General features: G+C 38.7%; 1 protein-coding gene across 9 annotated transcripts in view; it reads right to left on the reverse strand.

Moving 5' to 3' along the window:
* The window catches only part of CYRIB (CYFIP related Rac1 interactor B), a 95,346-nt gene that overhangs the window by 37,562 nt on the left and 40,252 nt on the right, over window positions 1-17,532 (reverse strand). For 7 of the 9 annotated variants that reach the window (XM_038127164.1, XM_038127155.1, XM_038127161.1 and 4 more), the window contains exon 2: window positions 3,235-3,314. The gene's annotated coding sequence lies outside the window, so the exon portion shown is untranslated. Of the gene's footprint in view, window positions 1-3,234; window positions 3,315-14,298; window positions 14,394-17,532 lie in introns of those variants that run through there. The other 2 variants (XM_038127157.1, XM_038127163.1) reach the window with 1 other exon arrangement.

Consider the following 17,532-nt stretch of genomic DNA (forward strand, 5'->3'; position numbering starts at 1 on the left):
CTTTGCACTGAAAGCTTTTACAAGTATTTGTAATGTCACCATTTTCTATGTTGGTTACAGAAGTTTCCTCAAACAAACAAACAAACAAACAAACCCTTCTGAAAGCAGCCATTAAAATCTACACATTTATAGAACCTATTTCCTTGTTTAATAGAGGAAACATTTAGCACTGAGCAAAACAAAACAGAACCAAGCTTTATATTTCTTGCAGCATGTTTGACTTCATATAAACTTTCCCACCAGCCAAAATCAAACAGAATTCTGTAAACACATGGAATAGGGCCTTACTCAAATACAGTATCTCTTCTGCATGAGATCCTTCACTTCAAACCTTTTTACACACACACAGGTATAAAGACAACAAATTTTCCTGCTCTTTTTAAGTTTAACATATTAAGGGATTTGCACAAAAAGAGTCACACTGTTACTGAAGAAGTTTTAAAGATTCTTCCCAAAAGGAGGCAAAACATTTAAAGATGTGTCAGCCAGACAAATGTTACTTTCATAAGAGCTATACAAGCCACAACAAAGAGTTCTCAAAATTAATAAGAAAATGGCAGGTACGCATTTGCTTTCACTTTGTAAACATAATATTGAAGGTATTTTCATATTTATTAAAATTAGCATAAATGAAAAACCTGTTAATCCACCCACAATATCAATGCAATATCAGTACTGGAACAGAGACTTCACAACTTATTAATCAGTTTGCTCAAAACATCTCCCCATCATCATTACAGGGCAACAATTCTAAGTTGCATGGAAAGATTTTTAAATCTTCAAGCATGCAGACAAGTTCAAGCTGCATGTAAGAGATAACACTAAAATGAGAGTGAATAATTATCAGAGATTATATGTGTAAGCAGAAGACAATTATCAAGATCTTTTCTGAACAACTGATACTCCGGAAAAATAATCCCATACAAGTTAAGTTAGCATAATGAAAAAGAACAGCTAACACAAAAAAGAACAGCTAATACAAGAAAAACAGGGCAAACACTGAAATATTACTCATCCTTCAGTGTCTGTGATAATGGACAGTTGAAACATCTGAAGCAAAAGAAACACCACCTGGATAAAATGGGCATGCACATCTTCCACAACCATTTGGGCTAGTCTGCACCACATCAAGGACCAGCTGGGTTAGAATTTTTATCTTAGCACCAGTCATGCAAGACCCAGACACAGACACACTCTGCCCCAAGGGATGCAGCACCCACGTGTCACATTCTCTTTTCAGCTCAGTCCCAGAGCTGGGGGCCTGTGCTGAGAACCTGGGCCAGGTCTAAAACACAGTAGAGCTCAGCAGGCTCTCAGCTCCTGCCCTTCCAAATCAAAGTTACTGCTGGAAACAGTGAAACCAAGTTTGTGCAGCACTACCTCAAGCTAAAAAAGACTTACTGATCCTAAAGGAAATACTGAATTAAGACAAATATTTTACCACAGCTGCAGACAAAGAACTACTTCATAGAACTACCCAGTTTCACTCAGCATGACCATCCTGTGAAACTTCTCTCTCTGAGAGAGATGGGGAGATGATGGGCTGGAAAAAGAAGCCAAAGTAGGGAAAAAGACAGAAGACTTCCACTCTAGAATAATGAACTTTTCAGTCTTCTGTACAGGGCAAGCCATGCACCCAAATTTAGAGAAAGAAACACATTACTTATTCACACCATATACAATCAGAATAATCCAAAGTATTATCCTAAAAGTTACTACCAGATAATGATAATGTATTTCAAAACTTATGGTGGCAACACAGTGCTTTGGTACCTCAAATAGTGGCACACTACATGCCAGAGGTTTTTTCTCCTATAAGCTGAAAATCATACACTTTCAAACCCAGTATTTAGGAATGAGTCTCATATGTATTTTAGCTTCAGGAACTGCAATTTTACAGGCAACAAAACTCCTGAAATTATCGCTCAGAAATAGCTGTACTATGAAAGTCATCTTTATATTAAAAAAAAAAAAGACTAAAAAAAACTTTGTTTTTACAAGGTCATTCTGACAGATACACATTGCTGACTACTATAAGCTTTCAAAACTTTCCTATCATTAATCTAGGTTTGGCAGAGTAACCAAACCAAGCATTTTAATATTCTCTGCAACAGCTACACAAAAAAACTTTACAAAGTTATCCTTGACTGCTTATAAAATTTACTGGCAAATTAACTGGCAAGTGAAGATTAATAAAGCATCTGTAAAAAGTTAAATAATGAAAGCTTAATGTTTTCTTATTGGCTAGGATGTGCTTCTTTCCATGTTTGTCCTTGAGCCCAGCCACATCACCCCATTTGGGCAAAGAACCTTCTTTTGACACAAGTTTAATGAGCCCTCCAGCTCAAGTGGCAGCAGTAAACAGAAAGGTAAGATCCAAGCTTTATGGAAAGTGCACAGTAAAGTATAATTACAGAGGAGAACTGCTACTGCATCTACAACATTAAGTAATTGAGAAGTGAGCTGTCACTCTGCTACCCACTATCAATATGCACATGATTTACCTATGTCAAGACATTCAAATGTCCTAAATTCTCAGGTTTCCTTGTGATGGTTGTGTAATACTGTAGCTCATCATCATCTTAACTTATGGACTGGCAAACTATTATTAAGTGGTCATAGCTCCTCATTGGTGATCCTATTATTGTTCTGTACCTAAAAGCAGCCTGCACATGACTTGGTGTGTCTGGGAATCAGAAGATGTCCTTAGTTTTATTATCATACATTATTCTCAGTGAAAATTAGGCCTCAACAAACATCCATTGAATAATTACAAGCACATTAATGGCATCTTCCAAAGCATCTGGACTTCTGTTAAGGCTTCCTTTTCCATCTCTCCAGACTATGAAGCACTATATTTGAAGTTTCACTGTTTGCATTATCACACTTCAAATAGTATTTATATAGAACACAGTACAGACACATTGTATTTGTCTCAGCTAAAAAGGCAAACAAACTATGTCTAACATGTCATTACAGGAAAAAAAACTAGTCTTTTTTCTTCTATTGAGAGAGCAGGAATTTAATCAATTTGTATTCCAATCTAAATACCCATACGTTATCCACTGCTACTGAGTCTTTTGTCTGGTGAGCTACAGACAGAAAGAAAAAATATTGCATGAACTACTACTTGCTTTCAACAGATCAAAATACTCTTGATCTATTCCTTGGCCTTAAGTATTATGGAAAACAAAGAAATATTCTACAAGCAAAGAAACCCAAGCAAGTGTTTACCAGTTAGTAGTATCTTCTTGCAGTGTTAACAGAGAACTCCCTTCTTCAGATTATTGATGCAGCAAGCTCGTCCTCACAATCTGAAAGAACAGAAGAACCCCATTAAACATAAACAATACATGGTATTTCAATCACATAAAGCAGTGCCAGGGGTAAATCAAAGTTAATCCTGCAGTGCCAAGGAACCTACATAATCCTTTAGGAATGCAAATGAGACATGCCAATTTCAAAAACACTTGATGATTTTATGGAAGTGACATTGCAAGCAAACAGAGAAGCATCCTTAGAAACTCTTCTGTGAGTCAGTAAAGCTATTAGCTAGCCATGATCACAAGCATCAGAAATAGAGCATTGCATCTCAGCATTACCGAGTTAAGTTACATATAGTTACAGCACAAAAAATAGAGCATTACATCTCTGCATTACGGAGCCGAGTTACACATAATTGCAGCAGAAAAAAGTAGGTCTCAGTTCAAGCTTTATTTACAGTGCCACATATATTGCACACAGGGAAAAGCACCTCATTGCTACAGTTTTCATCAGTTAAACAAAAATGCCCTCGATGGAAGTTTTTACCTATCTGAACTTCTCTAGGGTTACGAGGATTTTCTGCCTCAAAACTAAGCTTCGGGTTTAGAAAAATCAGTATTTGTATGATCAGACAAAACAGCATTTCCTATGGAAATGCAGCACCGAGATTCCATTGCAAGTACCTGGAGGGTATTTCAGCTCATTTGGAGTAGATTTATATAGCAAGCAGCCTACCTTTTTTAGTACAGTAACTGGGTGACAAACTGCCCAGAACTAATACCTTTCTCTTGTGGTGAAAGCTTCATAAATCTTTTCCTTTTGGGGTTTTGTAGGCTGCTTCTCTTTCAAGGGTTTCAGCTAATTTAAATACTTGAGTGTTGCCACTTAAACTGTCTCCAGTAAAACCACTGCTGCTCCTGCTTCAGGTATTCCTGGCACCAGAATCCTTCTTTTTACTATCTCACATCTCAATGTTTCTTCTGCAGAATGATCTTCCCATTTTGTTCTCCAATTCTCTTTCTGCTTCTTAAAGCAAAGTCAAGCATATTCTGCAACATGTCTGCTTTTAGCACAAACTTGGTTTAGAAATAAAAAATCCCTGTCATGTCATTTCAAATCCAGCTGAAGAGGCATGAAATATTCAGTGTTAATTAGCATTTAATCAGCTATCAGCAGTTGCTCTTACATCTGGTAATCCTGATTGATGGGCATTTAACAAAAATATGTTGCTTTGCAGTTAAATTTCTAATCACAAACACCATAACATAACTGATTTTTCCCAGCTTGGGAAGGGTAGAGGGAAGAGGAAGAGTTATAAAGTATCGAGGCTGGGGAATGATTTTAGTCACAGTGAAAACTACCATCCAAAAGATGCCACCCATTGTCTCCTGCCCTCTCTGCAAAGGAAGAACCTGCAACCTGGGGAGCACAGCTGGGAGAAAAGAAGGCAAGGACTCTGAGATATTATGCCAAATATAATAGCCGAATGAAAACCAAGAGATCCTGTTCACAGCTACATAGAAGCAAATAATTGCAACAGACAGCTGAAAAGCAAAACCAGAGTAATATTACCTAATGATAACTTTTGCCAATGTGTGTCAAGGCAGTACCTAAGATAAGCAACTGCCTGTCAAGTTAATGTGTTGGTGGTTTTGTTTTTTTTTTTCTGCAAATGTTGTAAGAAGCACTATTTCTCTTTCTTGCAGAAAGGGAAATCTAAAAAACACCCAAAACACATTCACTCCATTAATGCATAGGCTTTGTTTAAACAATTGTTCCACCACCTTATTCAGTCGTCTTCATTCATGGACCTCTTGCCAGACAACTGCATAGGTTAACAATTATCTTATCGACTGAAGGGAAGCCATAAGATCCTTTCATTCATGCTGCTTGGCAAGAGCACAGCAGAGCAGTTCTATCACTGCCTACAGTCCATAACAGAATTGAAAATCTTGCTGCCTGAGTGACCATTTAAGAAACTCAACAAGTTCCTTCAATACACTCAATCAAAAACACTTCCTTCTACCCTGCTACACTGCAGTATGAAAAGCTTCTTAGTCAGTACCAAAATTGGATTTTTTTTCAAGCATGATTGACCATTTCATTAAACAGAAAAATTGTTATATCTCTGCTGTTCCACTGTCTCTGACACGTGGCATCACGTTGACAAATTCGAATAGTTAAATCTCCTTGTAACTACTGAAATCACAAACAGGATTTTGGTTGTCTGAAAAGAATACCTAAGCTCACTGGAGACCCTTCTGCCCTCTCCAGTCCTGCACTGCTCCCACTCAGCATTTCCTGTGCTGTAGTTCCCCCTCCCTGACAACCCATTCCTGCAGACTGGCTTCAGGTGAGAAAGAGAAGCCAGTGCCAGCAGCAATAGCTCTGGGGCAATTCTGGATGGGAGAATCCCACCTGGTAGAACTGCAATATGTTTCAGTGGATTGAAGGGATGATGGAAACATCTAGAAAAGCACTGGAAGCACATCATCTGCCTGCACAGGGCAAAGAATTAAGCCTGGTGTGACAGGAGGAACTGGAGAGGAAGGAGGCTGCTGCACAGGAGCGCTGGGCAGCACAGCACACAGCAAGGACAAGGGTGCTGAAGGGGAGCCCACGCAGAAAAAGCTGCAGAAAATGTGGTCCCTTTGGAAGATCTCTACAGCTTTCAAGGCAACAATTCCTTATATATGATCTAGATAAATCCCATTCAGTCCATAAAACCTGTCAAGAGAGATTTATTTTTCTCTTTAAATAACATATCCCCGAACTGTAACCTATGGTATAAACAGCATAGCTGAGAAAAACCGAGTGAGCTGCCATCTTAGTTTACAGACAAGATTTATTCACAAACTAATTTTCTTTACTTTAATAGACCTTTGTAGAGTAAATTAACACTGTTTCTTTGACAGGCTAATGAGAAGAGCAGGTGAACAACAAAAGAGTAAGCTCATTCCCAGGAGATATCCTTGCCTGCCCTCCACACACTGTGCTGGCATAGCTTTGTAGGATGATGAATTCAAAAGAAGGAAGCAGACAATAAACCTACTTGTTCCTGCTAAATTAGGGAGACTTCACCTCTTGATGTAAGCGACCATCCCTGACTTCATTAGTTTTGTCACTTAAGGGAAAGGTGGAATTAACACAGCACCTGATTAAATCCTGTTCTCCATACAAAATTCATGCTCAAGAAAACCATTAACCATAAAGATGCAAAAAGCCTTCTGTGAATCGCACAGTGTTTGCTTTTCCCTGGGTACATGTTTCAACAGGCAGAGGCACAGCAAGTGCTTCTCAAGCCTCCAAGTTTCACACTCAATTTGAGCTACAAGGAAGAAAACTTCTGAGAAATTTATTCATGGCTACGTCCTCAGGAGCAAAGGGTAAAGCCACTAACACAGGGCATAGCTGGTTTTAGTGAGGGATTCAGGGCACTCCATCCAAGACAGTTTGCTGAAATACTGAGGCAAAACAGGCAGTTATTGTCAGATATAGCAGTGTCTACACAGAGCTTCAAGTTAAATAATTTTGCAGTCTTTGCCACCATTAAAGCAAGACTGACACTTACAGCCCATGCAAGGGCCATGTCAGAACATGCTACATGTCTTCACAAGCAGGTAATAGGAATGACTCAGGGTTGAGATGCAGAGGGAAACAGATGCAGAGGTCAGTCTGTCCTTAAATTCTGCCCAAATTCTCCCTCCAACTGCTGACCCAATAGCCCACACTCCAGGTCTCTGCCTTGCTCCAGCCAGACAATCACATCCCAGGGACACTACTGAAGTGACCATCTCGAGTGGCCTGAGATGCCATTTCATTTCCTCTTTATTTGGTAACCTACACAGCATCTTCAAAAGCCCAAACAAATCTAGATTTCAGAATTTAACATGCAGGCTATTTCAGCTCAAAAGTTTTATCTGAATTCCATTTAGGAGTAACTCCACCTAGCCTGTATACCTAACAGTGCTGTATAGATATGAACCACATTTAAAAATCACATAACACAAATCATCTTTGTCCGTGCTTGATTTTGCTTAGTCCAACACACAGAAAGCACAGAAGAGACAGTAATGTGGATTTAAGGTGATGTATCCTCCCTAACACAGATCACAACAGACTGCTAGACACAACAACCCATCCTAAGACATATCTGAAATGCAAAATATACAAAATGAGCTGAAGAAAAAATAAGCCATAAAGATCCGTAAAGATAACTAAGTGTCAGAAGGCTTATGGTAGCCTACAAACAATTCTGGTGTCAGACTAAGACAGCACACACATTGAGCAGTCAAAATAACCCCTGCAGAGCTTCTGGCAGGCTACTCTTCATAGTAAATAGCTATGCAAAAAAGAGGCAGAAAGCAACGCAACCCATGTCCCACAAAAACAGAAAAACATAAAAATACTAGAACTCACTAATAGGTCCACAGCAAGAAAACTTGAGAATTTTATATCCTGCTAAAATGACACGGACTACTTTTTCCCCTTATCAACATATTTTGCCAAAACTTTAATTTTCAGTTGGAAGAGGAAATTGTCCTGTGATTTGAAGAATTGGTAGTCTGAGAACTATTCAAAAATCCCCAGTGATTCACTTATGCACAGCTGAGAAAGTAAGCTGTCATTCCTTTATTTCCAGGACAGAATTGAAACAAAGTGTTTAAGATGAAATAATTACACTAAAATTCAATAGTTTGAGCTTCAACTGTACATCATGCAGTTAATAGCACTGATGCAAAGACACATTCCAGGTTAAAACTATTTGCCTCCAGAAGCCTGCAGCTCTACTTCCATGTAACGCCAGAGCACTTTAGTGACACCCTGACCATTTTCAACACCAAAAGTATTCCTTTTTTTCATTCATCAGAACAGCATGAGTTACAGAAATTAGGCACGTTAGTCCTTACAGGTTTAAGCTGCAAAACCACTAACTATGGTTAAAAAACGTACCTCTAGTATTTATTCATGTACTAGAAGCTAATTTTGTGAGAAAATTAGGATCACCCAGTTAACAAAGAGTTGCAAAGACAGAGATGGAAGACACACATAACCTTTCCTTGTCCTATGGCAAACATTTGGCAGAGGTTTAAAGTTATCAGCCCAACACAATGTATTCTCTGAAGTGCAATTTACCAAACAGAACACTGACCAGCTTTTCCTCCAATAATTACTCCAAAGTCATATAAAGGATTTCCAATTGTGAACACTTTCTCCTGTCAGTGCAGCATTGCAGCTTTCAAACACTGGACTTGGTACTTCAGTCTCAGTACTGTGGCACAGTTTAGCAACTTCTCTTAAAAATACAGGTTATCAAAATAACTGTAAGTCTTACAGAAGTACTGACATTTAGTAGATGACTATCCTTATCACTTTTTGTTTTATTATTTATTAATTATAACTGGAAATAGTGTATGCTCCAATTCCAGTAGACTTTGCTCATACTGCAGAAGTTCTGACTCTCACCAGACTATTACTGACCTTCAAGCCCTAATTTACTCAGCTTCTTGGAACCTATATCTACATTTACTACAAAGGCAGCAATAAGAAGAAAGTAGCTCTTGTGTAAAAAAACCCAACTAAACTTAAACTGCTAAATACTTATTCCATTTAGCTATACAATAAGCATATGCCTCTGTTTCAAACACAAATGTGGAAGCAGTAAATATGCCAATCATTTAAATACTCTTATATTAGACAGGATTGAAGTTTAACTGTGAGCGGAGAAGAATATATTTGATGCCAGACTTGAAATAACATGTTGATTATTTTCTCCTGTTCCCTTCTGAAACAGAACTACTCTTCTGAGAGTGACTCAAGTCCTGGAGTGACTCAACTCAGAGATGAAGAGGCAGGACACAGATGACATGTTCTCCAGATTAGTAATGGAGCAGGTTGAAAAGGGCAAGTACATACAGACAGACTGAGACGGGACTAATCTTTTCCTATTTCTAATAAGAGGATGTTCTTGATAAATACAAAGAAGGAGAACAATTAATTTCCTATCATTTAATTTACAGAAACTTGGTCAGAAGTGCAGAGTCCTTGCAGAAAGTCTGATAATCTTATAATGAATGTCAGGAGCAGTTTTTGTCATAAAATGTTTTTGCCATCCAGAGAAACAGGCACAAAGCACAACCTGGAATATTTCTTCACTCTCAACTACAGATGCCACAAATTTTTTGACCTCAGATCTCTGTTAGTGTGTGTTTTCTCCCTGGATACACAACACCCAACCAAGGCACTGAATGACATTATAGAAACCAGGAATTAACATGTGGACTGATCATTGGATCAGCCGTGTTTTGTTCTACTGCCTAGAGAGGCACAATGAAAGAAGATCCTCATGTGACCAGAGCCAGTGGACCAGTTCTGCTTTCTAAGAGCTTGGACTGTTACAGTTACGAGCAAGCTAGACAAACTCTTCAGTAAGTTAAGGCTTGTAATTATAGGATAGAGGCTGCATATCCTAACTGCAATACTGGTTTCAGATCTCCCTTGGACAGAGATCTGTCCTAAGCAAAGATTAAACACAAAAGACTTTTCCACTCCCTTCTCACCAAGCTCTGTTTTGCTTAGTCTTTCCTGGATACACACCTGAAGCCCCTATTCTTAACATGTCCCAGCTTCAGTGTCCTTCATATTCTTACTTAGAAAGTGTCCAGCTTCAGCTGGGAGGGAGGCACAAGCCTGGCTCTCAGGCAATCAATTCAAGACTCCTTAAATAGAGAGCAGAGTCAGGTGTCCCTTTTACCCATCATTATGCCAACAAATCTGTATTTTAAAATTCTGAAGGGGGAAGACAACCTAGGAAAGATGCTATGAAGCCCTTACTCTGGGTAGTTGGTCAATATATCTTTTTTTCCACCCCATTTTCTCATCAGCTGGATTTAGACAAGCTTGTTATCTAGTCCACAGAGAGGCAGGCATTAGTTCCAGCTCTTAGTGATGTTTACAGTACCTAACTTTATCTGATAAGTAAATAATTTAAGCTCTTAGCTTAAGCAGTCTTTTCAGGGTCCAATATTTGTTAAAAAAAAGAAAAAAAAACCAAAAACCACCAAAACTGCAAAGCTTATGTTTGAGACCTTGAGTAGAAAGTCTCACCCTGACAAGGTTGTCTGTCAACTCTCAGCTTTCACATCCGCTTCTCACTACCAAGACATTAAAGGCAACTGGACTCCTATTTCTACACAGGAAATAGGATGAATTTTCAAGCCATTCTTACACTCCCACATCCTCTCATTTAAGTATGTACTGAGATAGCACAAGATCTTTGTTCAAAGGGTACTTGTAGATGCCATCATCTCCAGAGGCATTTTTCCTACATTTAATGTCTAAGTCACAATCTCAGCCAAAACAGGAGCACAACATTTTTTTCTGTATTACCCTGTATTTGGAGTAAAGAGGAAGGAACAAAGGAAGCATTTAAGAACAAGTCTTACATTTTTCTGCTTAAGCAAAATTACAAACTCCAATGTTCAAATATTCACACACATGTTCTAGAGATTGCAGCAAGGCAGTTAGTTCATGCTTTGACATCAAACTTTACCCTGGAACAGAAGTCAAATAATAATTAAAAAAAAAAAAAACCAAAACAATCCAACATTTTTTCAATTTAGAGATGTGTCACACTACAAAGCTTTTTTGCTATTCTAAGGCTAGAAAGACTTAGTTAAGACTAACAAATTCTGAAGAACCACTTTCCATGAAGAAATATAGCCACAAAACTCAACTTAAATACACACATGAAGAAAAGGAACTGTATCACACAAAACTGTGAAATTATGGCCAGCATAATTTTGGCAGACATAAAGTTGCTGTATTTAAGTAAAACTCCCAACAACATGCCCAGGTAGCAGCTCCCCTTCATCCAATTACCACTTATTTTAGACAGATGCCAGCACATTCAACAATTGGATCATCAGTACAAGCACTTCAAGCATCCTGAAAAAAGTCCTAGGACCACCAACTTCAAGAGTATAAAAAATTTAAAACTGAAAACCAGGGATAAATTGTACTAGTATGTGTAACCAGACTTGAAATTACGGTGCCTGGCTTTTACAATCTCCAAACTTACATCAGGGACTCCATCACACCATGCGATGGGAGAGTTGCTCTACAAGCAGAGCGCGCTTTAGGCTGCTCCTCCAGGAGAAACCCACAGGACCCTTCAGCACACCGTGCAACCAGAGCGTGGGCAGTGCCACACACGAGGTTAATGTTCAACCAAACCAAAGGCAGAGGCTCCAGAGCTCCTCAGAAAGGCAGGAATGGAAAGAGCGTGACAGGAATTGTGTGCCCGGCACAAGCTCCAGCTTGGAGAGGTACAAAGGGAAGCGCGTGCACGCGCCATCGATGCGTAACTTCCAGCAAGGAGCTGCATCCATCACGTGGTGCTGCAGTGCTCATCTGTCCAAGGACTGTGATTCAGTGCCTACAGGGTGTGTTGGATTTAGTACAGATGCAGTAATTAATTGCACACCATATATGTGTCTGGCTGCTGACAGAAGAAGGCTACACACACAAACAATTAGGAGCATTCAGAAAAGTTAAATCATCTGCACTAACAGGACTGACTGAGCCTTGTTGGCCTCCCTCAGTGCAACTACAAAAAGCTCCCATATCTCTCTCAGAGGGAGTCTCAGAGTAAGTAAAGCTAGTTAACTTTCACAATGTTTAGTTTGAGGGTCACCATGCCCAGCATGGGCTAAAACAAACATTACCTACTATGGAATTATTTGTATTGCCATTCATGAACTCACACAATTTATCAGGGACATCTCATGTAGCAAAGACACTGCCAAAGAACTGGATGATTTATGGGTGTTCTTATAGTAGAAATCTCTTATAGCAGGACCTTTCCAACAACAGAATTTTCCAGCAATCTCTGAATACTGGAATGTGACAAAAACAGAGGAAGTAAGAAGACTTACATAATGATAAATCTTGTTGATAAAGATATGCTTCTCACTGTGGCTGAAATAGAAAACTTCTTTTGCCTGGTGGTATTGTCATAAGCACCAAAGAAAGCGCACTAACAAAAGGAGGGCTGACTTCACAAAGAGCAGTGCAAAACCCCTTTGCATGAACAAGAGGATTCCAGTAGCTTTCTTGTCTTTAAATAAAAAATAATCTGGCTTTCAATAATTCAGTAACAAGACAAATATTAACTTATTCATTGTCGTATCACTCAAATCTAGAAATGGATGGTTGGCCTTATGAGCCTCCATTGCATTTTTGTGCAAATTGTTATTTTCTTAAAAATACAAATATCAGCAAAAACAGTATTAAAAACAAAGCCACCAACAATGACTAAGATCTTCCAGATCTGAAAGTATGAAAAGGTTTCACTTGGATCTACTTTCAGTTAATGTATCACTGCAGAGAAACTAAAACAGCCCCATATCCTATTACTAACTTTGCTTCTATCTTATAAACATGCTTTATGAGGAGTCACTCAGCTACAGAAACTCAGTCCAGTTGCTGCAGTAACTAGAGAAATATGCATTTGATCCCTGTTTTTTACTATGACTTCCTATTTGCTTCCAGGTAATTAACACTGCCATACCTCAGTTCCTTATCTTCCTTCATGATAAGGCCAAACATTCAACACTAAGAAGAGAAGGACTTTAGCCAGGTGTGTTGTCTTTGAATTGTGCTACAGCAAGAGCTGGTAAGGGCAGCAAAGGATAAAGGCATAAGCACAGAAGAGACTGTTTAGTGACTCTCCAGGCAGCCAGTGAGGATACTCTACGTGAAGCACACATGCAGAGCACCTCCAAAATCTCTGCACTACATCACATTACAGACAGAAGTTGCTGAAGCAATACAGACTCCAAAAATCAGATACTGCATTCTGATCCAGCAAAGATATTCACATTAAACTCTCATCCATCAGCCTGAAAAATAATGGAAGTTACTGTTTTACTGCTGAAAACTTGAGCTTCCTAAGCCTTTAAGTTAAGGCCCAACAGACAGTAAGAAGTTAACTAATCATTTGAGACAGTCCAGTCTAATCCTAGACATAAACAGTAACTTCACTTCAAATACGTATGTTAGAGTTCAAAAAAATCTTTTATTAAGACTATTTTTAATTATAAAATCATTCAAGTGTTCCAAACTGCTGATTAAATTATCCTTTCACAAAAATAATTTTAAAAAAAGGAAAATATGCACATGTCAAACAATATGTTGAAGGGAAAAAAGTTTCATTCAGATCAATCAACTTCAACAATGGCTATTGCTGGATTATCAGAGAGGACTGTCATAAGATGTCCTGTAGTTAGAACACACTTCTTAAAAAACAACACCGAACCTACACTGGGACAATTTCCTAAGATGAAAAATGACCGTAAATGTACAATTTGCATTTTAAGTAGGTGCATTTAATTTACAGAAGAAGCTGCTCCCATGGAAGAAGTCTTCAAGCAAAAGAAATTTGTGCTCAGACCATTAACAAGGTCCAATAATTCTATCCTCTCTCATACAACAAGAGTCTATAACAAGTATATAGAACTAGTGAAGAATAAACCACACCTGGAAAAGTAAAATCAGCTTTTTGTTTTGCTAGTCAGCCAGACTGTCCTCTGTGACCATAAACACCATGCTTATGACAAAACAGAGAAGTCATTAAGTAGTTCATGAGGCCATGAAAAACATTCTGAAGGGCCAGACAATGAAACAAGGATATCTCAGAAAGGTGGCATCTCTAACTCTGGTTCCGTGTCACATTCCTAACAGACAGCAGAGCGCATGAGCAGCTACGGTCCTCTGCCTACTCTGAAACCAGCAAATACAACATATCACAAGAGAAGATACAAAACATGTAACTTCAGGCACACAGACATTGCCCTAAAAGGTATCACATCCTGTTAATACCAGAACACAACAATAACAAGAACTAATTCACTGAGAAATCCCACATTTGAGGCAGCTTCTGGAGCCCCAGGTGCTGCCTTTTGCACACAAATGGCACCACAAGAGCAACACGTGGTAGGAAATTAAACTCTGAGGAAATAATGTCTTCCTTACCTTAAACTCTTGTACACACTTCCAAAGTTTGGATTATCATAAGGAATTATCAAACAGTATTTTACAGACTTATTTTCTTCCACTGAGCACTCTGCCTGCAATGGGAAAGAGCTGCTTCAGCACTCACTTATGTCAAGGATCACTGTTCCAAAAAGGTATATTGGGGTAGTGCCAAGCCACTGAAGCAGATTTATGTCAGAAAACAGAACTATAACTTCTCTACTAGACAATAAAAGCTACTGCTTAAAGGCAGTGATTCTCAGCCTCCTTCAACTGCAGCTCCTCCTACTTTTTGTCATAATAAGCCCTAACTCTGCCAGCCCAAAGGCAGAACACTGACTTTACTTCCTCTGAGACGTGTGACTGCAAGAGCAGGGAAATGGCAAACGGGATCATTCCTCAGCACACAAACTCAGGCAGAATTACATCACACACAAAGTGACATGGAAGTTCAAAAGATCCACAAGGTGAAAAGAAGTGTACTTAAGATGAGATAGGGACAAAAAAGGGGTAAGGGAGAGGGACAGAAAAAGAGACATAACCAGAAACCAGCCCACAGATGGCTATACTTGATTCTTTCTACTCTTCAGAATGCTGCTGTTGATGGGAACTTTTCACTACGGTCACTGCACTCCAGGCTCCCACAAAGCTGCTGTCTTTGCATCCACAAAAGAAGGACAGCGCTAGAATTTCTGGTTTGAATTGAATTAATATTTCATACCATCAATTTTATGACTGTCAAAGTTCTCCATTGCAAGTCCTAGTAAGTAAATAAAATGCTTAAATACTGGATATACATTTCACATCTTACACTACTTTAGATATTTACAATGGGGAAAAAAAAAGTGAGGCAAAGAACCCAAAACATCATGCCCTCTTTACAAAAAAATGCCCTAAATTGCACTCAGCCACATCAGCACCCTTCCTAAGTTAACACAGAGAAACATGCTCTATAGAGAGTAACGTAACAGTTGAGTGTTTTAACCGAAATCTACTGCTACCTTTCATCAGAGATCAGAGCTCCACAAAAGTTTTCTTAACTATGAAATGCTTTGAAAGCTTGAGTATTAATAATGCTTTAATATATTGTATTATCTATGTGACTGTTCATGACTTTGGATCTGCCATCAAGCTGCCTGCTCCCTCACCCTCACCAGGCTTCTCTGGTGTGCAAGCATTGTTATCACGCATATTCAAGAGTGTTGCAACACAGTTTAAAGTCAACACCATAAACACCATTCCCAACATGCAAATTCATAGCTTTCAGCCTTCTCCATAGTGTGCTGAAGAATAAAAAACTTACTTTTGGCCTGTTTACTCTTCAAAAATGCCAAGCTGGATATTTTAAGAGAAAATGAGCACTTCTGAAATGACTGACCCTTAAGACTTTGCTTCCGCTTCAAAAATTCTAACCAAGTCCACTTTTCCCTTTTTATAGAATTGATACTCAGAGGCTAAAACAGACACTATTAAAAAGCAAGCAACTCCAGATCCACAGCTTAGTTAAGAAAGACCAAAAAAATGTCCTACAACTATATGAGGAGAAGAGACCAGGCCAAATAGTACAAGGCTGGGAGAAATCTCTGTATATGGAAGTAAGTCCCTGGACAAATTATTCAAATATGAATAAACTTTGCACTTACCTGAGGGCAAAATGAAGAAGTATCTGCAGCTACCAGCCTTGTTCTTATAACTCTCTTAGCTCAGAACTGCTCCAAACATAAATTTTTACAGCTGTACTGTACCACAGTTAAGAGCAGACAGGCTTTCAGCCTACCTCTGTTACTTGACTAAAAGGGGAAGTTAAGCAAGTCCCAGTATCTGCTCAGTCAGTCTAGATTAATGTACTTGTACTGTTAAAGATTCTTTAATTTACACTGTCTCTAGACAGTGCAGAAAGAGATGCAGAAGAGTATTTTTAATTGGCAAAGAAGTCTTGGCAGTTTGTTCTCTTCCATGGCAGAAAAGAGATAAAAATCAAGGAATGCCATTCCTGGATGCTTTCAGTGAGGAGATAGCATACAAACTGTTAATGCAATTTTGTAGTACATATATGAACAGGCAAAGAAAAAGGGTGAAGTCAATACCTCCTTGTAGGTGAAGGGAGTCTCTCCTTATATTCTAAAGTACATACAAAACTAATATTAAACTAGCACAACTGTACAGAATTCAAAGGCAGGCATCAGGGCAATCAATCTCATGTTACTCCTGAATCACTCTGATAGTGAAGATTGCTTGTGACAGAGATCACAGGATTAAATTTATCTCCCAACTTTTATTTAAAGCATTTGCCTTCACAACTTTGATGGCAGGATATCCTATAAAAAGTATCTGCAAGACAGTAAACGGCTCATACCTTAAAGATCTGTTCTGTCATCCGACCTGAAAATGCCCACTTCTCCTCCCAACAAAAATAAGGTTAACTGGCCTGAAATACCAGCTTTTCCTTTCTTTGAAACACATCTAAAAGCAGGAAGGATGCTGGATTTTCTCAGGACAGTTACAGACATAACCCATCCAGGTCCTCACAAACAACTTGTCACTGACAACCATTCATTGAGATTGGATTACTAAGAATTATTGCTACTTCTTTAGAAGCTTGATACTGTCAGAGGAAAAGCCTTGAGATAGAAGGTTTTGAGACTTAAAACCACTGAAATTGAAAATCAACGTAATGAACTATAAACTCTGAAAAGAACGACAAATTCATTTAAGCTTCGAAGGAGCAACTGGACAGAGGTAGTGGTAGGAAGCAATATTAACCACTTTATCACCAGCCCCCATTATCTCCCAAGGGAAACGGGAAGACACATCTTTTATTGCTGTACTGCACAGAAAAGTTAGCTCTGAGAAAGCAGGAAATTAAAAAAAAATATAAAAATCAGGAGGGTGGAAGGCTGTCATGGCAGGAACACAGTTAAAGCCAAGCTGTTAATGATGCAACTGGTTCCAAGAAAACAGCTGCAGTTATGAGTTATGTAGCAGCCTGTCTTTTCACCAAAGTCAAAATTCCATCAATGTCTGCGATACAAGAGAGGAGTTCTGCCTGTCAAGTACTTGCAGGATTTAATATCTGTATACACTTACACCTTTCCACCATCTAATCATTAAAAACAATCTCAACTTTCTTGTTTACAGATTAGAGTTAAAAGTGCAACTTTCATCAACCACCTTTAATTCCAAAGGCATTGCCATTCACACAAATGCTTCAGCCTAACTCCAATCCCAAGCACA

This window comes from Motacilla alba, chromosome 2 (genome assembly GCF_015832195.1).
Source record: "Motacilla alba alba isolate MOTALB_02 chromosome 2, Motacilla_alba_V1.0_pri, whole genome shotgun sequence".
Classification (NCBI taxonomy): domain Eukaryota; kingdom Metazoa; phylum Chordata; class Aves; order Passeriformes; family Motacillidae; genus Motacilla; species Motacilla alba.